We start from the raw sequence: 14,481 nt of genomic DNA, 5'->3' as shown, positions 1-14,481 counted from the left end.
AATACATGGAAGAACTGTACAAAAAAGATCTTCATGACCCAGATAATCATGATGGTGTAATCACTCATCTAGACCCAGACATCTTGGAATGTGAAGTCAAGTGGGCCTTAGAAAGCATCACTACGAACAAAGCTAGTGGAGGTGATGGAATTCCAGTTGAGCTGTCTCAAATCCTGAAAGATGATGCTGTGAAAGTGCTGCACTCACTATGCCAGCAAATTTGGAAAACTCAGCAGTGGCCACAGGACTGGAAAAGGTCAGTTTTCATTCCAATTCCAAAGAAAGGCAATCCCTAAGAATGCTCAAACTACCGCACAGTTGCACTCATCTCACATGTTAGTAAAGTAATGCTCAAAATTCTCCAAGCCAGGCTTCAGCAGTACATGAACCGTGAACTCCCTGATGTTGAAGCTGGTTTTAGAAAAGGCAGAGGAACCAGAGATCAAATTGCCAACATCCGCTGGATCATGGAAAAAGCAAGAGAGTTCCAGAAAAACATCTATTTCTGCTTTATTGACTATGCCAAAGCCTTTGACTGTGTGGATCACAATAAACTGGAAAATTCTGAAAGAGATGGGAATACCAGACCACCTGACCTGCCTCTTGAGAAACCTATATGCAGATCAGGAAGCAACAGTTAGAACTGGACATGGAACAACAGACTGCTTCCAAATAGGAAAAGGAGTCCGTCAAGGCTGTATATTGTCACCCTGCTTATTTAACTTATATGCAGAGTACATCTTGAGAAACACTGGACTGGAAGAAACACAAGCTGGAATCAAGATTGGTGGGAGAAATATCAATAACCTCAGATATGCAGATGACACCACCCTTATGGCAGAAAGTGAAGAGGAACTAAAAAGCCTCTTGATGAAAGTGAAAGAGGAGAGTGAAAAAGTTGGCTTAAAGCTCAATATTCAGAAAACGAAGATCATGGCATCTGGTTTCAAAGACTCTTACTCCTTGGAAGAAAAGTTATGACCAACCTAGATAGCATATTCAAAAGCAGAGTCATTACTTTGCCAACTAAGGTCCATCTAGTCAAGGCTATGGTTTTTTCCTGTGGTCATGTATGGCTGTGAGAGTTGGACTGTGAAGAAGGCTGAGTACCAAAGAATTGATGCTTTTGAACTGTGGTGTTGGAGAAGACTCTTTGAGAGTCCCTTGGACTGCAAGGAGATCCAACCAGTCCATTCTGAAGATCAGCCCTGGGATTTCTTTGGAAGGAATGATGCTAAAGCTGAAGCTCCAGTACTTTGGCCACCTCATGCGAAGAGTTGACTCATTGGAAAAGACTCTGATGCTGGGAGGGGTTGGGGGCAGGAGGAGAAGGGGACGACAGAGGATGAGATGGCTGAATGGCATCACTGACTTGATGGACGTGAGTCTGGGTGAACTCTGGGAGTTGGTGATGGACAGGGAGGCCTGGCGTGCTGCGATTCATGGGGTTGTAAAGAGTTGGACACAACTGAGCGACTGAACTGAACTGAGTGTAGAGTATTCTGGTAGTATTTATTAAAAGTTCAATTTAGCATTTTATAGCAAAGTAATATGGACTGTTGGTCCAAATTATAGATTTAAAGATTCCTTAATTTATGTAGATTAAAATACTAAGCTAATTTCCAAAGTATTTTATAGATGTATGTTTCATTTTTAGAACAAGCAGGGTTCAGTGGGCACTTTTAGGACCTTGCTCACATCATTCCCATATATCCAGTCACTTCTGGATCCACTAAAGGACAAAGAAAACGGGTTAAGTCTGTTGAAAGCATCAACAGGAATCTGATACACAGACACAGATTTCATTGTTACAGATAGTGGAAATGAAGTCTTTAAAACTGCTCATGATAAGCTGAAGATTGAGTTCTTTAAGCATGTTAGTCTGTTAATTCTTTAAGCATGGATCTTTTCTACAAAGACTGCATTCTCTAGGTATAGCCAGTAACTTGAGGGCCTTCTCTAGATTTTGCACTGCATTGGTGACATCATAGTGCAAAGCTCTGCCTGCATATTTGGTATATTTCTGAGCTCTAGCAGAGTCCTCTGATGTTAGTTGAATATCTCCCTGGGAAACTGCAGTACAGTGCAGAATCAATGCCTGGAGTGGTCTGTGGAGTAGGCTGGGTAGTGTTACTTGCTAAACTTGAACTGTGAGGAACTTCTGCTGGGATATTTGCTGGAATGCTGGATTGTGGGCACCAGGAGGAATTTGTGTTCAAATTTCCCTGGTGGCTCAGATGGTAAAGCGTCTGTCTACAATGTGGGAGACCCGGGTTCACTCCCTGGGTAGGGAAGATCCTCTGGAGAAGGAAATGGCAACCCACTCCAGTACTCTTGCCTGGAAAATCCCATGGATGGAGGAGCATGGTAGGCTACAGACCATGGGGTCACAAAGAGTCGGACACGACTGTGCAACTTCACTTTCACTTTCATAGCTGCCTGATGTCATGTTGCTTGGGTCCTAAGTTGAAGATCATGGCTGAAGTGGCTGAGTCAGCAGAGAGGTTGCTCCCATATTTTCATTTTTCTTCAACATCAGTATATTCTTCAGTCCCACCAGTCCCAAGTCTCTCCATTCTTTAAACAATTATAAATATATGTTATCTTTCATGTTGCCTTTCATCTTCCATACATTTTCATCGGTGAGTTCTCCAACACTGTTTTGACATCTATTAAAAGACTTGCAGTATAGTGGGACTTGATCATGTTTTTGTGAAATCACCCAGCATGAACTTCATTATCTGTATACAAAACATTTTCAAAGCATAGATCTCCAAATGGGCAGAGACTGCAGCCATGAAATTAAAGGACACTTGCTCCTTGGAAAAAAAGCCATGACATACCTAGACAACATATTAAAACACGGATATCACTTTGCTGACAAAGATTCGTATAGTCAAAGCTGTGGTTTTTCCAGTAATCATGTGTGGATGTGAGTTGGACTGTAAAGAAGGCTGAGCAATAAAGAATCGATGCTGTCAAACTGTGGTGCTGGAGAAGACTCTTGAAAGTCCTCTGGACAGTAAGGAGTTTAAGCCAGTTAATTCTAAAGGAAAATAACCCTGAATATTCATTAAAAGGACTGGTGCTGAAGCTGAAGCTCCAATACTTTGGCCACCTGCTGCAAAGAGCTGACTTACTGGAAAAGGCCTTGATGCTGGGAAAGATTGAAGGCAGGAGAAGAAGGGGACAACAGAGGATGAGATGGTTGCATGGTATCACCAATTCAATGAACATCAGTTTGAACATCCTCTGGGAGATAGTGAAGGACAGGGAAGCCTGGCATGCTGCAGTCCATGGGGTTGCAAAGAGTCAGACACAACTGAGTGAACAACAACTATTATTTCTTGAGTAACATTCATTATCACCCAACTGTTTAAGAACTTTTAACTGATTCATTAGCTTTTATAAAAATTTATGACATTTAGTTTCTACTGTCAATCTTCATTCCAGTTTGCATCACATAGAAAAGACAGTAATAAACCACAAGGTCTTACTTGTCCAGCTTATGAGCCATCCTCAGATGATGCTGTATGCTCCTAAACTATAGGAGCAGCAGAGCAAGCATGGCCATCTCCACTCCAGGAATTCTATCTGGTCATATTTTTATACAAATTTTACACTGACCTAAAGTGGGAATGCCCTTAAATAATTAGAGAGCAAAAGCAAAACTATTGATAACTTTTGGTTGGAACTTCTTCTCTTGAGACTATTTCACAGTCATGGGTCATGTGCTCAGTATGCACTAAAGCCCAATAATGGACTAATAATTTTCTCTTAAAGGCTGTGTACCTTTCAGCCAGCTATTCCTAGAGATGATGAATTAAAAACTCCAGCTGATGCCTCTGGCAGTGTCCTTCTGCCTTTAAGTCCAATTGGTGAATAGAGTGGTTGCTGATATCTGTTAACTCAAAAGGCAAAATGGATCAGAGGGGCCCCAAAAAAGGGGGTAGCCTGGGGCTTGTTGAAGGGCTTCCAGGTCATCCTCTTGGCTGTGGCCCCATTGAAAGGAAATGACCTTTTATGTAACCCTGTAAATGGTTGGCATTAAGAATGCAGGCAGGTGAAGAGTTCCATCAGTCCATGGATCTCCTTTTTAATTGTTGGAGTGGCGAGGGTCAGAAGTAGTCTTCTCCCACGGAATGAGACAATGAGACACCATATCCTGATCATGCCCAGAAAGTTCACTTGGGTGCTTGTACGCTTTCTGTAATAAATGGCCCAGCAAGTTGCCACCTATGTGTTAGCAGGATGTTCAGCCCTTGCTGGGTAGCTCTCTTCTCTGGACTCAATAGAATGATATTATCAGCAGAGTAGAAAGACAAGCCCCTCCTCTAGTAGTGGGAGGTTTTCCAGGTGATGCATTGCTGACAAATAGGAAATTCAAGTAGCATTGTGGAAGGGTGTAAATGGTGAGTTGTTATCATTCCACACAAAGATGAACTGATCTGAATCATCCCTGTTTGAAGGAATATGGAAAAGGGCATTTGTGGCATCAGTTGCTGCCTAACAAGTTCCCACACTCTGGATAAGTTTTTGCAATCATCATGATGTCAGATACTACTGTTGTCAAGGTTGTTCTGTTGATTGAACAGCCAAAATCAGTTGAGTAACTGTGAACTCATGATCTGGTATACAAGTAAGATGAGTTACTGAATAGGGATATAGTCTCAAGGACTTTTTCTGCATGAAGCTTAGAAAAGAGGGCAGTTATTTCTGTTTCTTTCCCAGGCAAATTTTTGAGAGACAGGTGTTCAAATTGGATAGGTTCACAATCTTCCTATCCTCCTTTAACATGGCCTTAACTGCAGTTAAGCAGGGCTTAGAAGAATGTGAGTAGAGTTGCACGTAGACAATACAGTGGTACTCTGCTGGAGAGCCCCATGGTGTCCACTGGCTCTTCTGGAGACACATTAGTCCAACGGACAATGTGCATTGTGGGGCCCTTCGACTCCTGCAAATGATCCAACCCTGAGCCTTGAAAGAGTCTCCCTAGCACCTCTCAAAGTGCTCCTTCCAGAAAAGAATTTTACTTTAGTGACTACTTTGTTCTCTGCACTAATCTGGCAGAGAAAGCTGCCTGTTTTGACTTGGTCAATTAAGAGAGCAAGCCAAACTGAAAGTAACAAGCTTTTATTCACTTCCTTTAATAGTATAAGTAAGTCTAAATGGAAAGGGCCTCAGCTCCACCACTGTTTAATTTTCCCCACAGAAAGAAAATAGGCAAGGGTCAGATGTATCAATACTGATGGGAGTAGGGGCTGAGGGAAGATGATGTCATATCTGAAGGAGCCCCACACAGAAGGCTCTTCCTTACTGTGGCCCAAATAACCTTGTGAATACTGATGCAGGATGGCTAGGAGTGTAAGTCCTGAATACTGAGTAGTAACCAAGAAAACGATCTTCAGATTCCCCCAGTAAAGTGGTCTGTGAGAGGCACCTGAAAAGTACAAACCCCTCCTCTCCCTTTCATAGGGAGGCCTCTAATAGAGGCAGCTGGTATAGGAATCTAGAATGCATAAAAACACGGTGTGGATGGGCCTTGGTCCTCTACTGCAACTACTTTCGGTGTTTAAAGTTCACTGGATATGCATCAAATTTGGTATGAGGTGATAAGTATTCCCCCATGAGAACTGTCAGATGGATACTTTGTAATTATCTGTGGTTGGACCTGCAAAATCAAACATAGGATTTTGACCTGGAGTTGAACTCGTGTATACATATATATGTACATATACATGCACATAAACATGCACATAAACATACATATATTCATACACCTACACTGAGTGTCCTTTGTGTTTGTTGTGGTAGAGACTGAAATAAGATTGACACTTTGGAGTGCTTCAAAAAAAGCTTGGCCTGCTTGGTATTTTGGGGGGATAGAGAAGGGAAAACCTCGGTCCCTTGAAGGTTGGAATGAGACAATGTACCCCTTTCCACTTTGCCCTTAGGGATTTCAGTTAAATACTAGGTCCTTGTACCATCTTTACATTAATGACTCAGATATGGTCATATGTGGGTCATCATGGAATCCAGTCCTTGTTGGGTAGTACACTTGTTTGGGTCCAGTGGAGAATGCCATCCATAGAGTGGAAAGTAAAAAAGTAAAAGTGAAGTTTCTCAGTCATGTCCAACTCTCTGCAACCCCACGTTCTGTAGCCTACCAAGCTCCTCCATCCATGGGATGTTGGGGGCAAGAGTACTGGAGTGGGTTGCCATTTCCTTCCCCAGAGGATCTTCCCAACCCAGAGATTAAGCCCAGGTCTCCCGCATTGTAGGCAGAGGCTTTACCATCTGAGCCACCAGGTAAGTCCAATATAGTGGAAGGATAGTACTTAATCTTGGAGCAGGGCTTTTTCTAGGTCATGGGCTTGTGAAAGGACATGAAGGTATAACACAACCCATTCCACATAAGGCAAACCAATCCTGGTCATTAGTGTGAACAGGAATGTTAAAAGGTGGCGGGGGGGGGGGGGGGGGGTGGGGGAGGGGGAGAGACATTTGTGATATCAGTTGCTGCATACTTACTTCACTCTACTTGGGCAGTAAATCTCTATGAAGGTCACAGGAGCATGAATCGCCAGTATCCAGAGCTATACTGTGGCATTGAGCAAACAAGAATCAGTCAAGTCTCTAGGCATCCCTAGGCCTTACACACAGACTGAAAGTATGTATAAATGGAGAAATAACTTTGTGGAGAACTTTAGTTTCATTAAGCTCAGCAATAAGCACAGTGAGCTGTTTTTGGATGGTAAAGGTGCTAGACACTGGTAGTCTGGTTGTTTTTCATTTGCTAAGTTGTGTCCCACTCTTTGGACCCCATGAACTGCAGCATAGCAGCCTTCCTTGTCCTTCAGCATCTCCCAGAGTTTGCTCAGACTCATGTCCATTGAGTCAGTGATGCCATTCAACCATCTCATCCTCTGTCACCCCCTTCTCCTCTTGCCCAAAAATAGTTTTCCAAAATGCCCTATTAAAATGACCCAAAATACAGTAGGTCCCATCAGATCTTAATGGTGGAAGTGAGTGAGATGCTGTAGAAAATACATCTGTACCAATAATACTTTCAGTAATGGAAGCCATAACAATGGAAAATTTTAGTGGCATGTAAGGATACACCTATAGTTGAATTTGGATAACGATTCCATTTGGTGAGCTCAGACCAAAAACCAGTGAGCATTATCTGGTTCCTCCTCATTGTTGTGTCTGTGCTCACGGAGATATTAGTCATATGTACATCAGTATCCAAAAGGCCCAGATATGCAATTTTCACCTATCTCTCTACTGAACTGTGACTTTATCATGTATCCTCATGTCACAACTGGGAAGTTAAGGAGCTTGGTTGTGTTCAGTTGCTAAGTCTGCTCTCTGTGACCCCATGGACTGCAGCACACCTGGCTTCCCTGCCCTTCACTGTTTCCCTGAGTTTGCTCAAACTCATGTCCATTGAGTTGGTGATGCCATCCAAACATTTCATCCTCTGTCAGCCACTTCTCTTTCTATCCCCCCTTCTCTTCCTGCCCTCAGTCTTTCCCAGAATCAGGGTCTTTTCCAGTGAGTCGACTCTTCACATCAGGTGGCCATAGTATTGGAGCTTCAGCTTCAACACCAATCCTTCCAATGAATATTTAGGACAGCTTTCCTTTAGGATTGGCTGGTTTGATCTCCTTGCTGTCCAAGGGACTCTCAAGGGTCTTCTCCAGCACCACAGTTTGAAATCATCAATTCTTCATTGCTTAGCCTTCTTTATGGTCCAACTCTCACATCTGTACATAACTACTGGAAAAACCATAACTTTGACTATGTGGACCTTGGCCTAACCTTGTTTGTATAGAATACTGGGAAATTGCATAAAAGTAGTAGGGGTGGGGTGTGTTTCAGATTCACCTCAAGATTCACTGGGAAATGCAAAAGAAGAGCACTTGTGTTAATCATAGATGTCATCATCATTTGAACTCTAGAGTTTCTGGGTTTTGGATCACCTATGGACCACTACCTAGCCATGAATTCCTTGGTGGACAGCCCTTCAGTGTTCTTGAGATCCCATGGTTAAGTAACTAGACCCAGAGATTTCCTTGAGAAACCACTTAATCAGATCATCCATATGTGGGTTCTTGATTACCATTTTTAGGACACTTCCTTCACTGGCCAAACGACATCTGTCTGTGACTGGTTCTTCCTTTCCCTGAAATTTGTCACTGAATATCTGGATTGTCTTGTGAACCAACTGATATAACCTTAAAAGGAGGCTTAGTATAGCTAGGAAACCAGCACAGCTGGCACAAATGACACTGGTAATCTGAGTCTGGTTACCAGTCACATCATCTACTCTTCTTTATGTTCATTGTTGAACCAAAAGACCATCAGATGCTTATCAGGCATCACTTTCTTAAGTGTTAGTATACTCGTCATAAGTGGGCCAAACTTAAGAAACAAGCTGGGGAAGGAGAGAGGGAATCAAGTGTTCACATCATTGTCTTCCCCCTTTCTTGGGCAGAGTGGTCACTGTGAAAGCACTCAGAATGAGGGAGTCTGTTGTGGCACACCCCCTCACCAAGACTCAGCAATTACCTCTTGAGAAGTATCCCAGTCTGACTGGTTTCCTCAGGTCACTGGCAAAATGACCTTGAGAGCTTTAGATACTTTTTCACTAAAAATGAGTCTCAAAAATTCTCTGTGTTGTAGGCTGTCTACCAGTGCCAGGGACAAACAGCACTAACAGTAGTCATCAAGCGTAATTCAGTGAGCATGGTCTGCAGTGTCTTTGGTGACAAACTGTTTTGTTTTCTGATTTACCTTATGTTTCATTTTGTAAAGGTAACTGCCAAGTTTTTTGGTTTTCTTTTGTTCTGTCCTAAAAGATAGTATATTAGATATCTAGGTTTTTTTTATTTCACTTAACTATATACTGGAAATACCTCCATGTTAGTTTATGGTATCTTTTTCATTTCCTTTACAGTTGTGTGCACAGTTGTTTGGGCCATACTGTATACCGTAGTTGATAATACCATAGTTTATAGTATATACTTTGGCTTATTGGTGAACCAGTTTGCACGTATAAGTGATTTTGAGTATATTGTAATTGCAAATATGCTGTGATGAATAATCTTGTGCATATACCATTTTGTGGTTATGACTATGTTTTAACCTGAAGTGTTAAGGAAACTGGAGACCTAACAGAACATATTTGAAACCTATGAATATGAATGAAGTGATGAGACAGTTTCAGTATATATCATTAAGACTCTTCTTACCATTCTCATATCAGTCCAGTATTATACTACTTTCCTATAGTTTTTTTAAAATGTGAGAAAATGTTGACATACACTTGTCAGTAATTTGAAAGTATAGAATCAAACAGTGTATCTATTTTTCCATTTATTGGAGTAAATATCTTTGTTTATATAGCTAGTGATAAAGTACCAGATGAAAATCCTGTGCTTGAGCAAGAGTCAATGTCAGAAACTCAACTGGAAGTAAAGAAACAAAGACCTTCTAAAGGAAGAAGACTCAGTAGTAAGTATAATAATTATAGATAATGTTAACTTATTTTTAATTAAACTCATCAGTAGATTATTTCTCTGGCTCATGAGTATGTATTTGAAATATGCTATATAGAAGACTTACTGTGTGAATTCTCTAAGATAACTAGAGAACAAAGGCAAAATTATTCATATCTCTTGTTTGGTATTTCTGATTTTGTGGTCATAGGTCAATCACTCAGCATCTACCAGGGCCCTATAATAGACCAGTAAATTTCTCTTAAAGGATGTTTACCTTTCAGCTGACTCTTAGAGATGTGGGTTTGAAAGCCTAAAGGGGTGCCTCTGACCTATGTCAGTGGTCTTCTGCCACAGCCTCCAACTGGTAAACAGAAATGCTGCTGAATTCTGTAACTCAAAGAACAAATAGGGATTAGAAGGGTGCCAGGGAAGGGAAGCCTGATGACCTGTTGTAGGGTCTCCATGGCATCCTGTTAGTCATGGCCCCATGGAAAGGAAGCAGCCTTTCTATTTACCCTATAGATGAGTGTCATCACAGACTATACATAAGGAATATGAGAATGTAATCTGTTAGTTGTCCCACCAGTCTCCAGGCCTTCTCTTCATTTGTGGAAGTAGAGAGGACCAAAGCTTGGCACTGTTTTCTGGAATGAGATATCTTTCCCCTTACAGATCATGCTCAGTCATTTTATTAAGAGTGCCAGGTAACTACCTTGTCCGTAATAATGGCTCCACAGAGTTGCCATATGTGGGTCTGTGGCACATCCATCCAGTCTTTGTCTAGTAGGGTGCATATTGGACCCAAAGACAATGTCATCAATAAAGTGGAAGTCTGTTGCACCCTTTGATAGTGGAACATTTTCATATCATCACTTTTGCATTGATGACAGATATTCAGAGAATTTTGTTAGCCTTGTGGAAGTATGGTAGTCCCTCTCAGGAATACAAAGCAGGGTTTCACACTGACAGTTAACCTATGCTAATGATACATATATCAGTAGGGCCAAAACAATGGAAATTTGTAGTGATTTAAAGGGACACACCCATCGTTGGATCTGGTAAGGATTCCACTGGTAATGGCCTCAGACCCAATGGCCTGGGGTGCTTACCCAGATCTCTCTCCCTTATGTGGTAAATATTGTGTGTTTCTCCATCATTCTGGTGTCAGGAGTTGAGATCATAGTCATATAACCACCGTATCCGAAAGATCCAGGAAATATACTGAACTCTGTCCTCATGTTCCCACTGTGGACATAGGGACTTGGTCTAACTCATAGTCTTGTGCATTTTTGAAAGCAAAGTGTTCTTTTTTTCTTTTCTTTCTTTAAGACATTTACTTATTTTTGGCTTCACTGAATCTTGATTGCTTTGAGTGGGCTTTCTCTAATTGCAGTGAGTAGGGCCTACTATTTGTTGCAATGCTCGGGCTTATCATTGTAGTGGCTACTCTTGTTGTGGACCATAGGCTCTAGGCACATGGGTTCAGCAGTTGCAGCACGCAGGCTCGGCTATTTTTCAGCTCACCAGATTTAGAGCTCAGGCTCAGTAGCTGTGGTGCATGGGTTTAGTTGCTCCACAGCATGTGGAATCTTCCCAGACCAGGGATCAATCTTGTGTCCCCTGTATTGGCACTTATCCACTGTGCCACCAAGGAAGTCCAAGAGAGTTCTTGATAGAAGTTGGTGGGCTCTCAGAATACTCATGTCAAAATTCAGTGGAAAGCACTGAGCAGTGACACTGTATTAGTTGTAGGAGTCATCTCTAGGCGGACACTAGTTTAGCTTCCTTCTAGGCATGCAGTGGGTCTTAAGTTCCTTGACAGTAATCCCATCAGCCTACCTCTTTGACACCTCATATTGGATATTCACTGGTAGATCTCTTCTGGGGATCCAGGCCTAGATTGTTCAGGAATAGGTTACTGATTACTGTTTTCACATTGTTTTTACTGTTAATCACTGCTACATTGGCAGTAGGTGCTATTCCGTGTCCAACAATCTGTCAGTCAATATCTAGACTGTATAGTTCCCAATAACCTGACCTTATGAGGAGGCTTATTTGAGCTCAATAGTTATCTAGCAAGGGTGACATGAATGAATCAAGAAATCCAAATTTGGTTAAATATCTCACTGTTCTCACTGTAGACCCTGGGACCACCAGTGTGGCACAAAAGGACACTATCATTTCTGCAGTGATGATCCAAACATGTTTTTCAGTGGTAGAGAACTCATCACAGGTTGGTCATTCTGTGAGAGCCAAAATAATTGCCTGCTGATGAAGGAGAGAGTTTCAAATGTATGCTCTTTTTATTCCCCACTTTTCTTCCACCTCCTCAGCCAACATGACTGCTGTCAAGGCTCTCTAAAGAAGGTATTTTGTACCTTCTGCACAGTGTGTGTGTGCCCCTCTCCTTCACTAAGTTTAACAAGATTAATACCTTTAGTATGAAGGCAAACTACCAGATTTCTCTTCTTTTGCTACTGGGAACAGTGATCCTACGGCTCTCTCTCTCTCTCTCGTTTTTTTTGTTTTTTTTTTTTTTGGTAAAACATACATCTCAATAGCTCATTGTCAGTCCTAGGAGCAAATTTAACAGTAGCTAACAGTAGTTAGTGGGTACAGCTCGACATGCACGGTTTCCCACAGCTTTACATCCCATCGCTAGTGGACCATAAGCAGTAGCACACAAATTGCTGCCCTAGCTTTCTCAGAGCCCCTCTGGTGAATCTTATTTGATTGACCCAGCAGGTGTCTTGGCTAATGAATCAAGGTCTAGAGAAAAGAAACTGTTCCCCCTCAGAACTGAAAAGCCTAAAGAAATACAGTTGCACTCTCCTAGGGCACCCTGTGTGGTTGCTAGCCCTGTCCAAAACACACTGGCCTGGCTGTCACAGCGCCCCAGGGTCCCCTCAGACTCTTGCTAATGCTCCTGTGGTACCCTCCCCCACCTCACCCCAGAATGTCCCACAGATTTACTAAGCACATCCCAAAGTGTGCCATCCCAAAGTGTGCCTTCTGAAAGGCTTTGAGTTTCATTTACCCTGCTTGCTGCTCCAATTTGTCTGAGAGAGAGATACCAGTTTTTGAGTTGGCCAATTAAAACAGCAAGCCAAACTAAAAGTAATAAATGTTTACTCACTTACTGCAATTGTTCAAGCAGGAAAGGGCCCAAGCTATAGCCATGTTCTGTTTCCCCACTTGGAGCAGCAGTAGGTGAGGGTTAGATGTATTAATACCGGTGCAAACCTGGTATGAGATGTAGAAGAGTATCACCTCACAGCTGAAGGAGCACCAGACAAAAGACTCTTGGTATCTTATGGATCCTCTGAGACATCTTGAATACTGAATCATAACTGAGAAAAGTTTCTTCAGTCCCTCCTCACCCTCCTCCCATAAGGTAATGTAGTCAGTGGCAGTACTGGAATAGTACGACGCCCTAATCAAGCCCACCCCTACTACTGCCACACTGAGGCTTCCAGTTGATGGTGACTGAGCTAAGAATGCAGTGTGCTTAAGAGAGTGGTGGGAAGGGAGGGCTGTGTCCATGACTGCAGCTTCTCCAGTGGCTGCAGTGCACTGGCTGTGCATCAAGTCTCTGTGAGTTAAACTTCTTTTCCCCATGGTACATGCTGCATGTGTGCAAAGCTGCTTCAGTTGTGTCCAACTCTTTGTGACCCCATGGACTGTAGCCTGCCAGGCTCCTCTGTCCAGGGAATTCCCCAGGCAGGACTCCTGGAGTGCGTTGCCATGCCCTGCTCCACGGAATCTTCCCAACCCAGGGGTTGAACCTGTGTCCCTTTTGTCTCCTGCATCGGCAAGAGGATTTTTTTTCCCACTAAGCGCCACCTGGGAAGCCCCAAAGTTAACTCCGGGTAATGCCTTTATAGTTGTCTGATTCTGCCTGAAAGATCACATATAAGATCTAGACTGGTCAGGTTTCTAAAGTATGTTCACATTTTTATATATGTACTTACACATACATACATATTTTTATACATGTACATTAGCATGTATACCTATATATGTGTATATAAACCTGCATAGACATGTTTAGAATTCATGATAAATCTTGGAAATCTTCAATTCTGCTTTACCCCCTCAGGACCCCCTCAGGACTGTTGTGCATTCTTTCATTTCATGTGTGTATTTTCTTTCTAAGGGGCTCCCCTCATAGCTCAGTGGGTAAAGAATCCTCCTGCAGTGCAGGAAGCGCAGGAAATGCAGGTTTCATCCCTGGGTCAGGAAGATCCCCTGGAGAAGGAAATGACAACCCACTCCAGTATTCTTGCCTGAAAAATCCTTTGGGCAGAGGAGTCTGATGGGCTACAGTCCAAAGGGTCACAAAGAGTCAGACACAACTGAATGACTTAGCACACATGCACACACTCTACAACTGTTCTCTCTAAATAACACACTTACGCATTTGTTAGACTATGAAAATGATTTTGAAATTGTTTTGCCTATTAGTATGGGAAAAAAAGCCTACTGGAAATACTTTGTCATGTGTTGACAATCTCTCCACGCTTCTGCCCATGAATGAGGGTATATGTCAAATGTTGTACTGATGAGTTACTTGCATTAGTATTTGTTGTTTGCAGTAGGTTAATTTCTCTAAGTTTGCTTTCAGTTTTAGTTTCTCTTTTTTGTTTTAATTTTATTTTTGAAACATGTGGAACCTGAACTTGCTTCCAAAAGTAAATACTATGCAAAAAGGTATACTTAAAGGAGTACCATTTCTTCCTCAATTTGCTCCTTTGCATCCTGTAGGTAACCAGTTACATTTTTTTCTATCTCACTTGTGTGTCATTTTGTAAAGGTAACTGTCTCTCTAATTCTCTCCCTTCCTCTTTCTTATTTATTTCCTTTTCCCCCCATCTTCCTTATCTGAAAGGTACCATACATTTATCTTTTTGGTTTTTTTTCCCCTCTCTTAATATTATCTCCTTGAAATCCCTCCAAGTCAGTTTATAGCGATTCA

General features: G+C 42.1%; 1 pseudogene; it reads right to left on the bottom strand.

Annotated features, from left to right (window-relative positions):
• Positions 1-1,885: 1,885 nt before the first annotated feature.
• LOC128058646 (vacuolar protein sorting-associated protein VTA1 homolog) lies at positions 1,886-13,124 on the bottom strand (annotated as a pseudogene).
• Positions 13,125-14,481: the final 1,357 nt, after the last annotated feature.

Source organism: Budorcas taxicolor, chromosome 13 (assembly GCF_023091745.1).
Source record: "Budorcas taxicolor isolate Tak-1 chromosome 13, Takin1.1, whole genome shotgun sequence".
Classification (NCBI taxonomy): Eukaryota; Metazoa; Chordata; class Mammalia; order Artiodactyla; family Bovidae; genus Budorcas; species Budorcas taxicolor.
Note: the sequence above shows the minus strand (reverse complement) of the source record. Positions and strands in the feature narration are given on the sequence as shown.